Genomic DNA, 22678 nt, shown 5'->3' with positions numbered 1-22678 from the left:
TCCACATTAAACAAAGTTCATCCCCATCCATTTTCTACTGCAACTTATATTTATGGATGAGAAAAAGAAAATTTACTTCAGGAATGCCCTCTGTACTAGTAATAGACAGAGGCAACTCCTAAATGCTTTACCCCATGCATGGGTCTCCTCATATTATTTTTGGTATGACCCAGTTATTCTCATTAGGTTCAATATAAAATTATCATCCACAGGATAGGTGAGGCCAGTCCATAACCAAATGGCATTTGTTATTTTGAGCATAAAAAGGGAAAATGGTTAAGCTTAAAATGGCCAGTAAGAGGAGACAGCCTAATACTTACCTACAAACCTATCAGCATTAAAGCTATATACCTACTAGAACCCCCTCATCAGCCATTAAGGAGAATATCACATGACCACAAAACACTAATAATGTGATGACCCATAAGGAAAAGGTAAGGAGTCATGCCCCCAAAGAAATCAAAAGGATAAAAGGGCTGTTCTCCAAAGTTACCAACCCTGTGACATTGCCCTCTAAATAAAGGGCTGTAAGGGTGGCTCCAAATGACTACCAGCATGATTCCATTCACAGAAAAAAAACTGCTGGAAAAAAAGTAAAAACCAACAAAAGCTCCCAGGAAAAGGAAAGGGTAGGTCATATACCCTCTTGACCCTAAATGAAAGTGAATTACAGATCATGTATTGGGCCAGACAGGAGAGGTCCCCAGCAACTTTGACTCCGAAGTCAAAAGGCCCAGAAGCCCAGCTGTCAGATCCAATGAAAATAAGAATGGAGAAATACAGCTAACCCTAACCCACAACAAGCAACCACTCAGTGGCATTAACAGGAAGGCCTTGGAAAGGAATACCAACCCCAACGTGTAGGGGAACCCCACTGATCTGGGGCCAAGACTTGGATAAAGCAATGAGAGTTCTGAAATGTTTGATAACAGCATTTACATATTCACAGTGACATACATGATACCGAGCATATGCCTGCACATGTATTTGTTAAATGCTGAAGCTGCGCATCTGCTTATGAAGGTCTGCATGTATACCTAAGATGTACGTATGTGCGTTAGACTTAGCGTGCAAATCTATGCCCATGACCATCCACTTACATATGTATGTATAATACTGAACAAACACCCATGCATACACTCAAGTATGAATGAGTTCAAATGAAGGCATACAGTGGATACAAAAAGTGTACACATCTCTGTTAAAATGCCAGGGTTTTGTCATATTAAAAAGTGAGACCACAATAAATCATTTCAAAGCTTTTCCCACCTTTAGTGTGACCTATAAGCTGTACAAGTCAATTGAAGAACAAACAAATCTGTAATTAACTCAAAAGTTGCTTCAACAAAGTATTAGTTTAAGGGTGTGCACACTTATGCAACCAGCTTATTGTACATTTTTTATTTTTTAAAATTTTTCCCCTAACAGATTTATTTTTCAAATGAATTGTACAGGTTATAGGTCACATTAAAGGTGAGAAAAGTTTTGAAATTATTCATTGTTGTCTCATTTTTTTATATCACAAAAACCTGGCATTTTAACAGGGGTGTGTAAACTTTTTATATCCACTGTATGTGCATACTGAAAATGCACGACTTCTTAATAAAAAAAACAAATTTAACATTGTGCACAATACGCATGCAATCAAGCAAGTGAAGGGTCTCATGTATGATACTAAGCATGCTGTCATGAACAAAATATGATATACTGCAGGGATATATTCATAAAAGGCATGCATATAAGGTACTGAACATGCGCACATACATAAGTGTACAATACAATGTATAGACGTGCATGTTCGTACGTAGGAAAACAAGGTACGCATATATTATATTATGGAAGTATTCACAAATATAAAAAGGTGCATGTGTGTAGTGAGAATGTACTTCAATATGCATGCATAGTAATGAGTATGTAATATGCTTATATGCAGGGAGGATATTTATAATACAGTGCAAGCATCTATTAAAAAAACACGTGTGATATGAAATACATTCATATGAATGCAGATGCATGTATCCTTTATAAAAACATGGAGGCTGAATAAGTTTCATTTATGATTTGGAGCACATTTTTTGTACATGTGCAGGATGGATTCACTTTAGAAGATCGAATTCCCAAAATCTCGAACCTCATATGGTCGAGACCAAAAGATCGAGTTTTGGAAACTCGAACTTCTAAAATGAAACCCAAAAAAAAACTCAAACATCGCTTTTGCAGGGGGGCAAAGACCCCTGCACCCCCCATGTGGGGGCTGTGCCCCCCACACCCCCCCCTACTTAAATATACCAACTCCAAGATCGCGCTACAGTGGGGAAAAGGGAAATCTCCCATGTTGCGCTATATGCGGAAGCGTAAAACGGGAGATTTCCCACCTCCTGTCAACACCACAAAAAAGATAAAAACATTACGTACACACAGAGCGTACAAGAAGCCTTGCCTGTGTGCACGTAACGTTTTAAGGCAAGTAAAGTGTTATTTTTTACAACTTTACATATTCGATTTACTGAAATGTCGATCATATGGTCTCGACCATATGACATTCGAGATTTCAGTAATTCGATTATGTAAAGTGCTGCCGTGCAAGATACCAAGCATGTACTTCCGACATGCATAATACACAGCATACATGTGTACAATATCATACTTATGTGTGTTCATAGGAAGATATGCATGCATGACTTCACAGGAAGGCATGTGCATAGGATACTGAGCTGCATAATCCAATTTACCCAGTAAAGAAATACTACACACATAATACATGTTTATAGGATACTTAACGTGCACATTTACACATACTTATGACAATAAGCATGCAAGCATTCATATGATGTGTATAGCACATTGAAGAAGCATTTGTATGTACATATGATAATGACTAAAGATGTTTTCATACGAGTGTATGTACGTATATATATATATATATATATATATATATATATATATATATATTTAACATTTGTTAACCGGGTAGTGTCCGACTGGGCCATTGAGCCTGTTTTCAGCAGAGACCTGGGGAGAAAAGCCCCACACACATTGTTTTTGTAAAGATAACACAAAATCATAGAAATAATAAAATTACATACAGATAATAATACAATTAATACAAAACTAATACATGTATAGTCCAGCTGTCCAGAGATAAAAAAATTATGATGTGGCCAACACTGTAGACACTGAAATATAAATGAGTGAAACTGATTGAGAGAAGCATCCATGGTGTCGTCAGTTGCAACACACTTAAAATGTCACTGTACACTGCAAAGGTAAAAAAAATCTAAAATGGGTAGAGCAAGAAGATAAAGTTCCTTTGAAAGGGGGATGGAGAAAAAGTAGATTGGGAGGGGACTGATTATCCAAGGAGAACAGCTGGAGCAGAACCACCTGGATTTGAGATGTTCTCTGGTTTTAGTTTTAAAGGAAGAATAGTTGGGCGTATTTTGAATGTGTTGGGGGAGAGCATTCCAGGCCTTAGCTATTTTATTAGAGTAGAGGCAGTCGCCATGGTAGTTGTGCGACTGGGTTACTGTTAGCATCAGTCTGTCAGAAGATCTAAGGGACCTTGTATTCACTTGCGGTTGAACTAGGGAGGACAGTGAGGGGCATACAGGTTGGGGTTGTGAATGATTTTGTATGCAAAGGTGAGACGGTTCAGTGTTAACAGGCTAAGCTCAAGCCAATTCAGTTGTTGGAGAGCAGAGCAGTGATGAGATTTATGGAGATGATTTCTGGCAAATTTTGCAATTTTATTACAGCAGGACAATAGATTGTTTAGGTCGGTTTTGCGGAGGTTTGTAAATATGTGTGAGCAGTAGAGTAAGGTAGACAGAAGTTGGGATCTAGCAGTGGCTAGCCTGGCTTGGTTTGTCAGGAAAGGTTTAGTACGGTAGAGAGATCCAAGTTTGCCATGGACTTTTTTAATTGACAGGGAAATGGGAATATCAAATTTATCAAAACATTATCAAATTTCAGCCTGTCATCTATAGTAGTGCCTAAGAGTTTGGTATGGTTTGTGGGTTCAATTGTAGTTCCATTGGTGGAATGAATTGTGAGGGATGGAGAGTAGTTACTGGATGGTTTGTTGGTGAAAACATCAGTTTGGTCTTATTGGGGTTTAGAATGAGCTTGAGGTTGGAAAGGTAGGTTTCTATTTCCTGAAATGTTTTTTGTGTCTTATCTTGAAGTTCTTGGAGGGTTGGGGCACAACAGATAAGGGATTTATCGTCTGCGTATTGTACGACTGTCGTGAGTTGGGTTGCTGAGTTTATGCTATAGGTAAATAAGATAAAAAGGAGAGGGCCGAGTATGGATCCTTGGGGTACACCTGTGGACACTGGTAGCAGAGGAGAGAGATTTTTCTCCCATTTGGTGGCCTGTTTACTGTGAGATACGTAGCTCTTAAACCATGTAAGTGTAGATGAACTGAGATGGTAGGTGGCAAGTACGTTTCGGGAAGCTGGTGGGAGACTGTGTCAAATATGTGTGTGTGTGTGTGTGTGTGTGTGTGTATATATATATATATATATATATATATATATATATATATATATATATAGTGTGTGTGTATTTGTATCATCATCAACCCCTTTTCTCATTTTTCTACAAAGGGTCGGGATGTCATGTCAACTGTTGCCATCTCTCTTGATTCAGTGCTACTTTCCTACCTTCTTCGACACTCATGCCTGACTGCTGCAGGTCTTCTCTCACACAATCCATCCATCTCTTTGCTTGATGCCCTCAATTCCTCTTGCCTTCTTCCTGTCTGTCCCAAATCATCTTTACCAGATTGGCTTCTGATTTCCTGCACATGTACCTGAACCACTGTAATCCATTTGACCTTCTCTACAACTGCAGTTACTTGGGCTTCTGCACCGATGTCCTCATTTCTTTGTCAGTTCAACAGGGTGCATTCTGCCACCTGTCTCAGGCACTTTATTCCATTCACCTCTAGCTTCATTAACTGCTGTGCCTAGGTTTCCATACCATATATTAGTGCTGGTTGCACCACTGTTTTGTACACCTTACTTTTCAGATTCTTTGGCATTCTTCTGTCACACGCTACCCCTGACACTCTGTGCCAGATGGCTGCAGACTCTCTGATTCTAGCTTTGACCATCTCATTCAGACTTCCTTCCTCATATAATGACCCCCTCCAAAAACTTAAAGCTGCTAACCTGCTCCATGATTTTCCTTTCTATTTCAAATCCCAGCTTCTTTTGTTTTCCCCCATTTGTTACCATTACAAATGTCTCACCTGCACTTGGTTTCATCCGGTGTGCCTTCAATTTGCATTCCATTGCCCTATTATCTACTACAGTTCTTGTTCAAAACTTGCATATAATGCCACATTGTCTACATAAAGCAGCTTTGTTGTTCTGTCCCTGATGACTTGTGTGCTAATGTAGTCCATCACCAGTATGAACGGTAGAGGGTTCAGAGCTGAACCCTGATACACACCCAATCCCACTGGGTAACAGTCAGAAAGTCTGAATACTGTCTGTACTTAAGTTACTGGGCCCTTATACATAGTTTGCACTAATTCAACCAATGTTTATTGGACTTTGAACCATCGCAGGACTAGCCAAATCAGCTTTTTTGGAACCTTCTATATACTTACTCCAAGTCTAGGAGTGCCCCCTTGAACTCATCTCTTGCTTCTTCTCAACTATCTATTTCACATCACCTCAACTGTGGTGCACCCTGATCTGAATCTGAACTGTTCAACTACCATCTTACTTTCTACTACTCTGCATATTCATTTATCAATCACCCTTTCCAGAGCCTTCATGGAGTCTGACAGGAATTTGATACCTCTGTACTGCCCATTTCTGTGAACGTCTCCTCTGTTCTTGACCAGTGGCACTAGTATGCGTAGTCTCCCATCGCCTGGGATCAACCTCTCACTCCATAATGACACGAAAACCTTCTGCAGACATTTCTTCACTAACTCACCCAACATCTTGATCATATTTACTGTACCTGTGTACTATGTATGTATTCTACCTACATTCCAAAGTTCAGCTGTACACCACAAATCTATTACTTACCTTTATTTTTAAAATTAATATTCTTTTGATTGTTCTCTCCACTGTAACTGTTTGTGCCGCATACCACTGTAAAAACATGTCTCTTGTAATTTGTGTGTATACTGATTATGTCTAAATAACTAAATGTGTCTGTAATTTTTCTTTGTGGAGCTTTTCTCCCCGGGCCACTGCTGAAAAAGGGCCTTTTCGGCTCAGTCAGACACCCCCGGTTAACAAATGTAAAATAAAATAAATAAAAATACTTGCTGTGCCCTAATCTGAGCCTGCGGCTTTCTCTGACTTCATTTTCCTTAGTGCTGTTCTTACTTCTTTAAGTGATGACTCCTCTTCTTTTTCTTTCATCATAGGCTGTGTCTGAGGAAGCACTTCATTAAGTTGTTGGAAGTGCTCCTTCCATCTGCCTTTGATGTCATGTGGATTGGGGAGAGCGTCATTACTGGCATCCCTTATGCAGTGTGTCTGATGACTATCTTGTTTATCTTTCTGCCTTTGCCTTGCAGCCTGATAAGAGTTTTTTTGTGCCATCTACTGACTCACTTTCCAGAAGGTGGTAGAGTGCCTCTTATGAGCTGTTCTTAGTTAATGCAACTGCTCTCTTAGCCTCTTTGTTAGCCAAACTGTATTTCTGATTTTCCCGGTCTGCCTTTTTTATCTCCCACTTTTTCCTGCACTCCTTATTTCTTTTGATTACTTCCTGGATCTCTGCACTTCACCATCAGCTCTCCTAATGAACCTTATTTCCAGTCCTGGTTTGACTGCATATTTGCTTCACAGACCTCACACATGCTGTTTTGAGATACTGCCATTCTTCTTCATCAACTCCACCTATTGTCTCTTCTTTCGGAGGTGCTAGAGTCCTGAGTACTTTCTTGTACTCTTGTGCTTTCTCTCCTGTCAACTTCCAGGACTTCTGCTAACCTTACAGACTTCTCTGACTACTACTACCCCCTCTGTATCTACTGGGTGTGTAATATGCAACATTCACTATAGTATTATGCTGGTACGTAGCATGTAGCAATGCAGGAAGACTGTTTAGGTATAGAACTAACACAGTAGTGGAGCATACATACATAGTTCAATCTTGCAAGTTTTGATGTCCTACACTATCTTTTTTCTAAATGTTCAATCTTCGTTTCAATGATTTCAGTTTCAGTGTTGTGTTAATTTTTTAAACTGAAGTAGACCCATTTACATATATCTGTGTGTATATGTGTGTGTGTGTGTGTGTGTGTGTGTGTATATATATATATATATATATATATATATATATAGAGAGAGAGAGAGAGAGATGTACAGATATCTATATATCTAAATCTGTCTATAGCTATAGATACGTATGCGTATATCTATTATTCATGTGAAAATGTGAATGATCAATATCATACATAATTCTAAGCATACAAGACACAACAGTGCTCATAGGTAGCAAATGGAGGAAATTAAAAAAAAAGCTGAAAACAGAGACAGAAGAGTAAACAGAAGAAGAGGTTAACAGCTTAAATATCTGGGAGTGTGACTGAGGTAAAAAAAACTCTGATGAGATCAGAGTTAGAATAATAGGTACTGCAGCCTACTGGCACAGTGTCAGAAGAATGCCATTTGAAATGTAAGGTGTACAAAACAGTGGTATCACTACTGCTTCTGTATGGCACAGAAGCCTGGGTGCTGAAGACATAGCATTTCAGGAAGCTTGCACTGACAGAAATGAAGTGCCTGAGATAGGAAGTGGGATGCACACTATGGAGCAAATGAAGAAATTACAGCATCAGAGCAGAAGTCATAGTAGCCCCAGCTGCAGAGAATGTGAAGGGGAAAAGATTACAGATATTGGGTCACAACTGCAGAAAATGGATGTTGATTTGCTAAAGATTTGGTAGAAACAAGAATGCAAGAGGAGACTAGGAGATTCAGCTAAGAGATGTATGGACTGTGTGAGACAAGACCTTTGAGAGTCAAAGAAAGGAGGTAAGAGGTAATGAAACAAAAGAGGTGGTGACAGTGGATATGAGACCACGACCAAATGCAGAAATGGGTAAAAGGGGGTTGATGATGATGGTGATGTAATATATTAAGCATGCACGTGTTTGTATGAGAGCATGAGCATATGACATTCAGCTTGCAGACTCCTACAAGCATGCAAGATACTAAGTTAACACAGACACATATGAATGTACATGTGCGATGCAGAGCATGCATTTAAAGATATGAATCCATATATATGATACTCGGCATGCATTCATATAAAAACTTCACATGTTGAATGCCAAGCACATATTCATGCAGACAGCATTCATGATTACAAACAAGTACAAGCATTTCTACAAGCATGCATTGTTACATGAGTCTATGACAGTGAACATGCACTCATACAGGCGCACAGGATACAGACAGTGGACCAGCATACAAGTGTGACAAACTGTGCATGCAAACACGCAATGGTAGTACTTGTAGAGGTTGCATGGCTCTTCTGTTTGGTCCGTGCTATGTTTTTAAAGTGCTTGGTGATTAAAAAGGAAACTGAACTGGAGCAATAGTGATTGAGTTTGGGAAGACTGTAGCACCTGTGATGATGACTGAGAAAATGGAAGCATTAGCCAAAAAAGTGAAAAATGAAGATAACATGTATGGTGAAGATAGGTAAGAGGAAGGAGAGTCACCATAGCAGTCTTCAGGTGATGATTAAAAAATAAATTAATCAAATGTCCTGAAAATAATGAAGTTTGGAAGAAGTGGAATTTTGTGTGTGGCACATATATGGATTGCTGAAAGGATACATACAGAGAGTGGACTTGCATAAGGCTGAAAACACTGTGCTTTTGCATACCTAACACTTTGCCACTATTCTTGTTTGCCAATAGATACTTTAAGCACTACACAGGATGGAAAATGTGGGTGATCAAGTAGAAAATGTTAACTGCAAAGGAGGATAATAGTGACAATAAAAATCTGAGAATGATTAATGTACTGGAAGGAGAAGACAGTGCAATGGAAGGGTTTTATGAAACTGTCACTGACGATTAAGAAGGTGTCTAGAATGTCAATGTCTGCATCACAGAGGCTGTACAGTAAAACTCATTATTTTGGTGCAATTCATGTCTACATATAAGGCGGAATAGCTATTGCAGTAGTTATTGCAATCTGCAAGGAAATTTATGGCACCAAACTGAATGGTGCACATGGATTACGGTTATTCACATATTACTTTGCAGGGGCAGCTCTATGCTATCACAGTATAACAAATGTACTCTAAAATTTAGACTGACTTTACCAGCACTGCTGAAAAGTTGGAGGAGGTAATCTTTATCTTTACAAAGGTAGCGGAAGTAAAAGTTAAAGCTAAATTAAGGGAATTGTTGCTTCACTCATTCTAAGAGGTAATGGAGACTAAATTCATCGAACCTGAGACTACGGGTGATTCCTCCAGCTTTGCAGAGGTGGGAGATGAAAGGGAGATCCAACAGAAACTGGATGGTACAGAAAGGGCAGTGTTAGACAATGCACAAGAACAGAATTGGAATTACATTTAGTTGATTAATTATACATCATTATGAATGGAACTTCAAAGTGAGATATGGCATTTCTCTTTGAAGATAAACTGGAGAGGCTTATAAAAGGAAACAGAGTTAACTTGAAGCTCTGGCACTGAAGGGTATCTTACTTTACTTTACTTTACTTTAACATCTGTTTACTGGGAAAGTCTGACTTGGAACAAGCCAATTTTCAGCAGAGGTGCAGTGAGAAATGCTCCAAATGCATGTATTTGTAAAGTGGAACGAAACCGGAGCACCCGAAGGAAACCCACACAACCACAAGAAGGACATGCAGACTCCGCACAGAAGGCACCCCAACCAAGAATCGAACTGGAGAACCTCTTCCTGTGAAGTGACAATGCAAACCACTGTGCCATCCAAAGGGGGACAATGGCCATTTCATTTACTAGTGTATGTTACTTGTGTGATGGATGTATACCTGACAACTGCTGTGACAGACTATACATTGTAAGAGACTGCTTAAACACTTACGTGGAGGAACAATATATTTGAAATTCAATTAAAAGAAATGTCTGCAAAAAGGAGGAATAGAGTTACTTTAAACTTGGATCACTGATTTAAGCATGATATTTACTGGTGCAGAATACTTAGTTCTATTTGAATTCTACATAACAATAGTGCACCATTACATATTGTGAAGATGCCATTTCAATGTCGGCTATACATGCACAGTATGAAGGCTGTTTATTACAGTACTTACATGTGTTAATAAATATCAACTATGATGAAGATTTAATCTGAAAGTATGTTGTAAGTGTGCTGTAAAGTTAATACTGAGTTACAGATATGGGTTACCTTGTGTGTTAAATATTTAATTACAGTGGGGATAGATGCAAGCTATTATAATTTGGAAATATTCCTGTTGCACCATGGCACAGCTCCCCAGATTTTGAAATGATTTACAGATCAAATAAAGTCAGTATCACTATACAGCGACGGAAAATGTAACAAAAGGAAGAACTCTTATATTTAATGAAAAACTAATGTTAGTCATTTACGTATGGAACAGAAAAAATAATGATTCTTAATAAGGAAGATATACAACCTTAGCTAATACTATGTATACTGCTAAGGAGGATAAATAGGTGCATTCTGTGATACCAGTGCTGCTAATAAGATGAACAGGGGAAGATGAAATTAAACAGGACTACATGCATCCCTTTATGGATGGGTAACAATAATTAATACACAAGCTATTTGTGTATAATGTGCCCCTGAAAATGGAACAATAAGAACTGCCTAACCAAAGAAGCGAGAAAAAACAGATTTAAATGTCAGCTAGTGAAAGTAGAGGTTTGGAAGTAAGTTCTGTTAAGAAGCCAAAAATGTTAAACTTAAAATGAAAGACAGTACAGAAAGCACTTGCACTGTATGTTGATAGCCTTTTAAATTGTCTCCAAGTATGAGAGAAAAAACCTAGTTGGTTGGACATGTTTTTGAGGGGCAGATTACACGAAATATCTAAAGATGGTAGGAGCATGATATGATGACAAAGTAAATACAATGGAACGTGGTGAAAAGGGCAGATGTACACCTTGTAAGGTGTAATATTTGAGTTACACCTGATATGTTCACTTGCTAACAATACTGGATACTGAAAACGGATGCGTAAAAAAGATTGCACACTTTCTGAAAGGAATATGACTTGAAGAGTATTGAGAAAAGAGTACAATCAGAGGTGGCTTCTGGTTGTCAGCTACTATGCTAAATAAAAAGTTGCACTTGAAAACAGGTTTGATTTGAATTTGAATTTTTACAAAATAGCTTTCTCACCACAGCTGAATAGTATGAATGCAAGGAGTTCCACTTGCTGCTTAAAAACAGAAAGTTGTCTTATTTGGCTAGGCTCTCTCTTAAAATAGCCCAGCATTTAGGCATAGTCCCCATAGTGAATAAGGCAATTATACCTTATTACCCTTTTCCCCTACTGTTTTGCTGTTTTTGGGTACCAATAATAGTTCATTTAGGGGAGAGGACAGGCTGCTAGAGAAAGGACTGAACAGCTGCACCTCATTGCTGAAGGCTGTAGTAGGTGATTGGTGCTTTGGTTGGCCTGAAAATAAAAAGTGGAAATACTTTTGCTTGCCGTGGATGAACTCAGATGCATGCAAGCATATGCATGGGATTAAAAAAAAAAACTTTATTAAATATACCTTTTTATCTTTTCTTTTCAATTATCACTGAAAGCTAACATGCAGTACACTATGCAATCTTTCTTTATTTTACAACATTCAGCTCCAAGATACTGTCAGATGGATTCATAAAGTAGATCCAGGGATATAATTATTAGACAACGTATTAACAAGTAGATGTTTGTGTGTGCTTGCATCATGTGCCTCAAAAATGTCTTAAAGCTTTCATTTTTTCAGCATTGACATTAAACAGTTTTCTTGATGGGAGAGGAGATGGGCTTAAGCCACAGTACCACTTAATAGGAGCATGCCCGTTATGCGTTCGTTAGCGTAAGCATGCACGCAAGTGTGTGTGATTGTGCATGTGCATGCACTCATCATTGTTCATGAGCGTCTGTGTCTGCAAACATATCAATCTGTGTGTGTGCATGTGTGCCAGGGTTGGTTATGGCTGCAAAGGGTCTGTGGGCCACCCCACCTGCCTGGTGACCAAATAACAAACGTGTGTGTACACCTTCATACATACATACATATATGTGTTGGTCTGTGTCTGCATGCATACAAGTGTGTATGTGTGCATCTGCATGTGTATACGTGCACATGTGGGTGCTTCTTTTGTGTATGTGTACTGTGTGTGCTCTCTGCTTTAGTAAGGGCTACCCATTCTGCTGGATTCTGCTGCTTCACTTGCTTTGAAGTCACCAGCTGCCACTGAGTGCACTTAAGAGAAAAGGAGCAAAGGTGAAGGAAGGAAGGGATTGTGGAATTATTTTGTCACATGGCAATAAGGTGGGCATGGACTGCTTGACACTTGATAGAGGGTTTAGAGGAATATGGCTGGATGCATCTGTTAAAAGCAAGCATCACATTATATACAATTTGTAAAAAGAAGAAAAGTACAATGGACATATATCAGGGAGCACACTAAACAGTTATCAGAACTGTGAGCATACCAGAACAAATGAGGAACAATATGCTGATGAGACGGAGGATGACATTTTAAATTACTGCTTTTGCTAAGGTGTATCCATGTATTCCTGCAGTTAAGGGTTTAAGTAGTAATTAATATGAACAAATGAACAAACAAGTGTATTTAACATTTTATGAGTAAATGGCGTGGAGTACAAAAGTTAGCAGGACATAAATCTGCCTGTTACAATAGTACCAAATCATGAAGAATGGAGGGCTTTGTATTAGTGAAGCACCTCGCAGGATGCACAGTAGCAAGTCCCGCCCAAACCCCATTTTTCCCCTGAGATTTACTGACAGTGTAGAAAATCTACTAAATATTCATGCGTGTGCTGGAAAGAATATGATCTCTCTGTTATGCATGCACTGAAAACGGCCAGAAGTACACATACGTTTCAATTGTCCCCATTTTGTGGCTCAATATTTTCCTGTTTTCTTCTTGATGTCTCCTAAAACTGACAGTTTAGGGAAAAAGATTTTGCATTAAACTGTTTCATGACATATGACAGTGGTTTGGTGCATTAGTAGGGAAGGATAGGAAGGTGACAGACATTTGTATGAGCAGGAGCAGCGATTGTACATACAGCATAAATAAGGAAAAAAATAGGGTTTATATTATTCTGCAGGTATATGTAATACACACGGCACAATAGATTTGGTGGCAACAGCTGTGACTTGAATTAAACCATGTTGCAAAGATCTCAGTCACTGATGTGAAAGCTCAGGCCTAAGATACGGTTTTATCATCCTTTTCTTCATGATCCTATGTGCCTGCATCATTGCTGATATTGTCTGCTCACTTTTCTAAGTTTACTTTTATAACTGCTTATCAGTTCCCCTCATAGGTTCATAGGTAGGTACTAGGCTATCGGCTCAAGGGCCTACATAAGCCTAGCCAGCAAGGTTCCCTGGCTTACGCCACCCAAGAAAGTTAATTTCCTGTGCCACTGTCGAGCAGAGACACAGAAGTGATCCCCGGGGTGTAATTCCTATTTCCCATCCCCTCATCAAGATTTTTCTTGAAGAGTGCTAATGAATACTTTGCTTGACATTGATGGGTACCTGTTCCAGAGTATGGGAAGTCTATGGGACAGGAATCTATCCCTCCAGCATGTCTTGTTTATTGTGGTGACAAGGTTTAGGTCCCTAGAGCGTGTAGCTTGGGGGGATTGGGATTTCTTTAGGTGAAGCATGTCCAACAGCTCTGGGTTTGACATAGCTTTTTATGTTAGGCAGAGATCACCTTGGAGTAGGCGATATGCTACTGAGTAAAGCTGGAGTTTTTTGAGGCGGTCAGTGTAGGGCATTTGATGTAGAAAGCAAGGTGAGCCAGTGCCAATAAGGAGATGAAGCAGACTCAGAACCCAAATTTGTAAATACTTACCAACTTGAAAAAGCCACAATACAAACTCCAATGCGAACACTGCTTTATTGACCCAGGTTTCGTCCTTCCGAACTTCTTCAGAATACAAACTGTCTTCACATCTCATTCATTTTATACATCACCAATTATTCAATAATCACTCAATTAATAGCCTAATTTCCCGCCAAAAATTATTAAAAAGGAAATGGCATTTGATAAAAAATTCATGCTGTTTAAATACAACCAAATTCATTCAATATTAACACTCATACATATATATATATTCTAAAGTATTATACTAAATATTCTTAAAAACTACTAATTATAAAGTACCTAAATAAGAAGTTATGTACCTACCATAACGTTCCATGTTAGTTGTCTTCTCTCGCCTTCTTTCTTGCTTGATGGGTTCGGAGCCGATCCTCGGCTCCGACTCGGCACTTGCTTTAGCTCGAGAACTCCTCTTACCAGCTCGAGGCAGCCCCATATCCCATGATGCAAGGCGGTAAGTACCCAGATCTCGTTTGTTGACAAAGGGCAATAACACCAAGCATAAAATACTTCCCAAAGGAAGAAGAAACTTACAGATGGAAAAAGGACCAGGTCTGAATGGTCTTTAGCATAATAGTTTCTTATACAAGGTCTGTCCAGGCCAGGGGGAAGGAGGGAGGGTCGCAAGAAAGAAGGCGAGAAGACAACTAACATGGAACGTTATGGTAGGTACATAACTTCTTAATGTTAAGTTGTCAATCTCGCCTTCATTCTTGCTTGATGGGACCGCGTCCCTAGCACCTCAATCCTGGGTGGCTCAATGGAACAAACTCTTGAGGACTGTAGAGCCAAAACTGGCTCTGTCCCTGGAGGCCAAGTCCAATTTGTAATGGGAAACAAAAGTGTGAGGAGTGGCCCAAGTGGCGCTGCACAAATAGTGTCCAAAGGAAGTCTAGCTTGAAAAGCTGTAGAAGTGGCTAAACTCCTAGTTGAATGTGCTTTAGGTTTTGAGCACAGCTGTTTACCCTGAGCGTATGAATTTCAGTGATGACCGAAGAAAGCCATCTGGACAAAGTCACTTTAGAAACAGGAAGGCCTTTTTTATTATCCGCATAGGAAACAAAAAGTTGATCAGATTTTCTAAATTTTTGTTCTGTCCAAATAATATCTAAGTTGACGGTGGACGCCAAGATAATGTAGCTTTTGTTCAGCTCTATCTGAATAGTTTGGAAAAATACAGGAGATCAATGGATTGATTCAGATTGTTCTTTGAAGCGACCTTAGGTAAAAGGACGGATTAGTTCTCAAAGATACTCTGTCTTTGTGAAAAATCAAATAGGGGGTCGAACCGAAAGAGCATGAAGTTCAGACACCCTCCTGGCAGATGTAATAGCCACTAGGAATAAAGTTTTCCAAGAAAGATATTTCAGGGAACAAGAAACAGCTGGCTCGAAAGGGGAAGAATCAAGGATGTCAGCACTAAATTTAGATCCCACTGAGGAGGAGGATTCCTGATTGGAGGCTTTAGTAGGAAAATTCCTTTCAAGAAGGCCCTGCAGAGCCTATGGGACATAATATTATGATCTGCTATCCCGACATAAAATTGGAAATAGCAGCCAATTGAACTCTGACTGTGGAAGAAGAGGAGCCTGCATGAAAAATCTCTGCTAAGAAGTACAGAACTGCCTGAACAGGGGCAGTAAAGGATCAATATTTTGGGCCTTGGCCCAATAAGAGAAACGTTCCATTTGCTTGTGTAAATCCTCCTGGTAGAGGATTTTAGTGAAGCTACTATGATGTCTCTAACTGGGTTAGAGATCAAAGGAAGCCTGGCTAAGGAAGGAAGTGGAGCAACCATGCTGTGAGGTTGAGAGAAGGGATTGACCGGTGCAGCTGACCGGATTGGTGAATCAGTAGATCTGGCACTGGGTCCAGATGCCACGGCTGCACCAAAAGATGATGATGGAGGAACGGGAACCAAACTTGTCGAGGCCAGTAAGGGGCAATGAGAATCAAATTGGCTCTCAAAACGGTAGCTTTCTGGATTACCTGAGGGATCAGAGGAAATGGAGGGAAGGCATAAAGAAGTCCCTGGGGCCAATCCTGGGTCAGAGCGTCTCTGGGGGGATGGCCTGATAGAGGGAAGAGGCTGAAGAAGTCTGGACATTTGCTGTTTTGGGGAGTAGCAAAAAGATCGCAACATGGACGACCCCATTCCAGAAAAATCTCTTCCGCTATGGATTGCTTGAGAGACCACTCGTGAGGCATGAGGATAGCTCTGCTCAATCTGTCCGCTATAATGTTGGTTTTCCCAGGGATATGCGTTGCTACCAGAAACCGATGAGAGGAGATCGCCCATTGCCAAAGTCTGAGCGCTTCTCGACACAAGGGGTAGGACTTGGTTCCGCCCTGTTTGTTGATATACCAAACTACAGACATGTTGTCTGTGTGGACTGCAATTGTCCCTACGGGAAGAAAGTCGTTGAGGGCTTGCAACGTTAAAAGCACTGCTCTCATCTCCAGGACATTTATGTGCAGATGGTACTCGAACGGTTGCCACGTCCCATGAACCATCCTGCCCTGATAATGACCCCCCCACCCGATCAGGGAGGCATCCGTGGTGACAGTGGCTATCGGGGACGGAGGTACAAAGCACCTGACTTGGTGAAGCTGAGACGATGTGATCCACCAAGCAAGATGTTCTTTGCATGTTTGTGTCACCAGAATCTGGTGACGCATTGGGAGTTGCTGGTATGACCACTGTGTGAACAGCATCCACTGAAGGAGACGCATGTAGAATCGAGCCAGGGGAAGAAGAGTAATGGCCGCAGCCATGAGACCTAATACTTTTAGAACCATTCTGGCCTGTACTTTCTTGCTGGCCAGAATGATCCTGACATGAGTCTGAATGTCTGAAACTCTTTGTTCTGTAAGGGTAGCTGACATCCGAACAGTGTTTAAGTTTGCGCCTATGAAGGTAATAGACTGGCAGGGCGATAAGGATGACTTTTCAAGTTGATTGAGATGCCCAAATGAGAACAAAGGTCTATTGTGTAATCCCTGGCTTGTATAAGCTGATGCCTGGTGGTGGCTGACAGGAGCCAGTCGTCGAGATACGGAAACACCTGGAATCCTTGACGTCTCAGGTGAGCCGTGACCACTGCCATGCATTTGGTGAACACTCTGGGGGCTGTAGTGAGACCAAAGGGCAGGGCTCTGAACTGGAAGTGACTGGACCCCAGCCGGAAGCGGAGAAATCTCCTGGAGCGTCTGTGAATTTTGATGTGATAGTACGCATCCTGAAGATCTATTGAGCACATCCAGTTGTCCTTCTGTAAGAAGGGCAGAATTGACTGAAGAGTGACCATTCGGAATCTTGTCTTCCTGACAGACTTGTTGAGTCTGCTGAGATCCAATATTGGTCTCCAGTCTCCCGTCTTTTGGGGACCAAAAAGAACCTTGAGTAGATTCCGGGCTCTGAATGGTCTATTGTAACTGGCTGAATGGCTCTTTTTTGCAGTAGTTTTGCGATTTCTAACTCTGCAATGTCCCTTAGACCGGGTGGTACATCTGGAAGGGAACTTAAGGGGAAGGGACTTTCCTCGAAAGGAATTATGTAACCCTTGGATATGATCGACTGTACCCATCTGTCTTGAGTGAGGGAATGCCAGGCTTCTGGGTACAGTGATAATCTTCCCCCGACTGCCTCCAAGGAGGGACAGCCGGGCAACACCTCAGGGATGCTGAAAGGGCTTATCAGAGAGAGGCTCTCTGTTTCCCTGGTTCTTCGGACCCCTCTGCCTCTAGAGCGGCGTCTGTTGTTGTTACCCCTCTGCCTCTAGGGGTAAACTGACCACGTGAATCCGGGCGTGACTCCTTGGGATTTACGGAACCACATCTTCCCACCCTTCTGTCCTTTTGGATAAGGCCTAGAAGGGGTGGAAAACGGACTCCAACAGCAGAAAGAGTCTTGCCGTCCTGCTCACACCTGGTCAAGGTTTCCTTCACCTGAGGGCCAAACAAAGCTGACCCATCAAAGGGAGAATTTGTGAAGGACGCCTTAAAGGGATCCGCAAAATCACATAGCCGCATCCAGGCTTGGCGTCTAAGAGCCACACCTGTGCCTGCGGCTCTACTCGCTCCATCCGCAGCATAAGATATTAGCCGCATGGAGGAGTTAGCAATGGAATTGAGGGTTCCTAGCTGCGAAGCAATCTTTTCTTGAGCCCCTGCAGCTGTAGGATCCTGAACTACTTCTCCCAGCTCCTTGAGGATATCTCTTTGGAGTCTGGTGAAGTGACATAGGTAATTCAGCGAGCGCATAGCAAAGGTCGCTGAGGAAAACATCCGCTTACCGTACCTATCCATGGTCCTAGAGTCCTTATTAGGAGGATGGACGGGCACGGAAGGATCTGCAAGTTCCTTTTGGTGGCCGCAGCCACCACCATGGCATCAGCGGGACACCCTTGGTAAGGAATTGTTTGTCACTAGGGGCAGTGATAAATTTAGAAGGCCTCCTAGGGACTGGCTCTACAGAGTCAGGAGCTGCCCACGCCTTTCGTGCAATAACTTGCATAAGGGGGTCGAAAGGCGGAGACACCCAGGAGGTGGAGGGCCGAGATCCAAACGCCTCTAGGTATACTGACTCATCCTCAGAGGGATTGTTGGTGGGCCAGTTTCCCCTCTGTTTCAGAAGTTCTAGGATGTCTGAAAAGGAGACATCCTCAGAGGGGGATCTAGGGGATCCCTCTGACTCATCAAAGTCAGTAATCGACGTGACAGACTCGGGGGAGTCTACATGCTTCCTCTTACAAGTCCTCTTCCTAGGAGGATCTCCCGAAACATCAGGAGAATCCTCGGAAGAGGGGAAATTTCCCAATGGGGAAACCTGAGGCGGAGGATCTCTGGGTCCTGTAGCAAGAGAAGTGGCAGAGATGTCAACAGGTACAATAGAGGGAGGAGCTACGGGAAGAGACTGCTGACTGATACCAGTGGCCAGTACACTCTTCATCACCTCGAATGCTCCCCTCCCAGGCAGGTCCGAGAGAACCCGCTCCGAAGAGCTAGGAACTCCAGGGACCACCGAAAGGGAAGCATCCGAGGCAGATGTCGGAGCCGAGCTCACCAAGGCCGAGGCTCCAAGGGGAAGAGCGGGTTCCGACAAGGGTCCGATGCCACTCACCCTCGGAGGAGACCATGGAAGCCCGACCACCGAATCCATCTAAGGAAGAGGAGATAAGAGTAGAGGCTGAAGGAACAGAAGGGGGTATCCGTCCTCCAGCCGTAGCAGTAACCATGCCCGAAGACTCCAACTCCAAGCTCTGGGGTAGAGTTGAAGGAGGAACTGTAACGGGGTGTGGACCAACAGTCGTCTGCTGAGACGGACTGTGAAGCATTTGGGCCAGTACCTGTGACTTGAGCAATCTGCTGACCACTCTCTCTAGGTCATGGTCTGACAACCTGGATGACCTTGAAGATCGGCTCCGATGGCTCCGTTCCGATAGAAGAGGTGAAGCCGGAGCCGAAAGTATCGGCTCCAAGGAAGGAGACCTCGACCTCTTCCTGGAATGAGTCATCGGAGCCGATGCTACAGATCCTGTCGGCGCAGACTTCTCGGAGCCGACAGAACGCCTCGATGTATCGGCTCCAGCCGGAGCCGATACAGCCACCAAAGTAACGGTGTCGGAGCCGATCGGAGCCGACACCGATGCCTGTGCCACATGGGTGTCGGAGCCGACATCGAAGTGGACAATACAGTTTCGGCACCGATAGCCATCGGTGCCGAAGGCTTAGTCAAGCCAGAATCGGCTCCAGCCGGAGCCGATCTCGACTCAATACGAGTCGGAGCCGAGGCCGCAGGCTTAGAAACAGAAGCCTGGGCCTTGGAAACTCTTGCTGGTTTCAGTGGAGCCGACTTAGCCGGAGAGCCCTCCGGCTTAAGAAGGCCCCTAAGAACCAGTTTGTTATGTCTCTCCTGCAGGACTCTCTGGCTGAAGGAGTGACAAATAGCACAGGAGTCCTGCAGGTGAAGAGGGCCCAGACAATACAGGCAAGAAGTGTGACCGTCTGTCAGAGACATTTTCTGACAGCACGAGTCACACTTCTTAAAACCTGAAACCCTCTCCTTTGACATGGTGCCGAACACACAATACACACACACACCAGTCAAAAATAAATTAAATTACACAAAATACCAAGAGGTATTCTATAAAAAACACCAACACACACACCCTAACAGGGGGGGGATGGGATAGGGATAACTAAGAAAAAATTAAAAAAGACAGGGAATTTCTGTCAGCAAGGGATAGAAATTAAATTTAAACTATCAAAAAATTAGTTTTTGACTAAAAAGGGGCTTGAAAATCACAAAGTGAAACAACTTACCAGGAGCTGGTAAAAAGAAGACCTCCCAAGCGAAGCGGCAAACGAGATCTGGGAACTTACCGCCTTGCATCATGGGATATGGGGCTGCCTCGAGCTGGTAAGAGGAGTTCTCGAGCTAAAGCAAGTGCCGAGTCGGAGCCGAGGATCGGCTCCGAACCCATCAAGCAAGAATGAAGGCGAGATTGACAACTTAACATCAATCTATTTAGTTAAACTATGTGATACTTGTTTATATATATACATATATGAAAACTGATTTGATGAATAATGTATCCAAAATATATTGTATAATATCTGCCTATACTTATGTTTGATACTTAACTAAGAGCTATATTGTGCCAAAATATCCCTTATAAGTATACAGTATATAACAAAATTTCTAAATAATAAAATAAAAATGTAAATGTGCAATTAATATGTATATATATAAAAACACAACCAGTATACCCTATGTTATAGTATTGAGATATATAATATACATATTTGATTCAAATACAGTTGATGTTTATATGTTTGTAGTATGCAAATGAATATTTATTAATTTGATTATACTAACCTATTATGATATAAGTTATCCTGAACTATTAGTGTTCATGACTATGTATGTATATAAACTATGTATAACCAACTTTGTAATAACTTGAATGATAATAAATATAATATAATGTTATGTATAATACCATACATCATTTATTATATATTCTATTCAATTTTAATAATGGCATTATGGTCATATATTCATTTATACCCGGAGGTATACATGAATTAAGCTGAATCTGCCATTTGAGTTGAAGAGTGCTAATGAATACTTTGCTTGACATTGATGGGTACCTGTTCCAGAGTATGGGAAGTCTATGGGACAGGAATCTATCCCTCCAGCATGTCTTGTTTATTGTGGTGACAAGGTTTAGGTCCCTAGAGCGTGTAGCTTGGGGGGATTGGGATTTCTTTAGATGAAGCATGTCCAACAGCTCTGGGTTTGACATAGCTTTTTATGTTAGGCAGAGATCACCTTGGAGTAGGCGATATGCTACTGAGTAAAGCTGGAGTTTTTTGAGGCGGTCAGTGTAGGGCATTTGTTTGAGGCCAGTAATCCTCTGTGAGGTACTTCTGTGGCCTTTCCAGCTGCTGCAGATATCTTGTGAGGTACTTCTGTGGCCTTTCCAGCTGCTGCAGATGTCTTGTGAGGTACATTCCAAAAGGGGTGTTGTACTCTGTAATGGGTCTAATGAGTATCGAGTAGAGGGGAACAATGACCTCTTTTTTCCTGGATGAAAACCCTTTTATGATGGGGTGTGCCACATATAAGGACTTCCTGACTACTGTGGCGATGTGACATCAAAGGAGAGACTACTGTCCACCCCATCATTTCCAAGACCTTCTCTGCATTTTTCCCTGCATTTTATTTTCCCAAAAATGCTTACAGAACGAAGCACACCATATTAGGTGTGAGTAAATCCCATGCAATGAAGTTGCCTTCATATCCTTAAGTTCTTTTCTCTTGAGCTAAGAGCCTCATCATTCTGTTTGCCATTCTGACTTCTTTCTAACTTTACACGTAATAATCATCACAAGTTATTCTGTTTCCCATTCATTCTCAGTTCTTTCTCTCTGTAGTGTACTGTACTCTGTCTCCCTATTCCATCAGTCTCACTGCATTCTTACTCAGACTGCTGCCATTCTTTGTCAGTTGCCCCAGATTTGATATTATTCAGTAACTTATTACTTTTCAACTTTCATATATGGCACAGACAGGGAAAGAAATACAATAGACATCTATGTTAGACAAATGTTTTCTTTGCAGCTGCTGCATTCCTTCTCATCTCTGTATTGTCAGCATCTGTCAGTGCATATAGGGATTGTGGTCTGTAGTGGTGTTCAATGAAATATATGTCAGTGGAGTTAAGTCCTTGGTATGATTGGAAAGCACCGGGGAGATCTGTTAACTACATACCAGGTGAATTGGCAGTCCTTTTATTTCAGGTATCACTGTTGTCTGGTTCTGTGGATTTATAAAACTTCTACATCATTTTCCCTGTCTGTAAACTACAATACAATTTAATCTATTTTGCAAATGGTAGTGTAAGTACTACTTACTTATTACTGATGTGTCCAGTGTGTTTCTAAAGAAACAACAAACTAGGAGTCCAATCCTTTCTACAGTAAATTAATGAAACTTGGAACGAGTGTCTTTCAACTGCATCAATATATGCAAGAGGTGCAACCAAAGTATGCATGATG

General features: G+C 41.5%; 1 protein-coding gene across 1 annotated transcript in view; it reads right to left on the bottom strand.

The window, feature by feature from the left end:
- Positions 1-22678, bottom strand: part of RADX (RPA1 related single stranded DNA binding protein, X-linked) — an 804920-nt gene that overhangs the window by 218293 nt on the left and 563949 nt on the right. The gene's annotated exons all lie outside the window — the stretch shown is intronic.

The sequence above is a fragment of the Protopterus annectens genome, chromosome 15.part0, assembly GCF_019279795.1.
Source record: "Protopterus annectens isolate FY-2018-M chromosome 15.part0, PAN1.0, whole genome shotgun sequence".
Classification (NCBI taxonomy): Eukaryota; Metazoa; Chordata; order Ceratodontiformes; family Protopteridae; genus Protopterus; species Protopterus annectens.
Note: the sequence above shows the minus strand (reverse complement) of the source record. Positions and strands in the feature narration are given on the sequence as shown.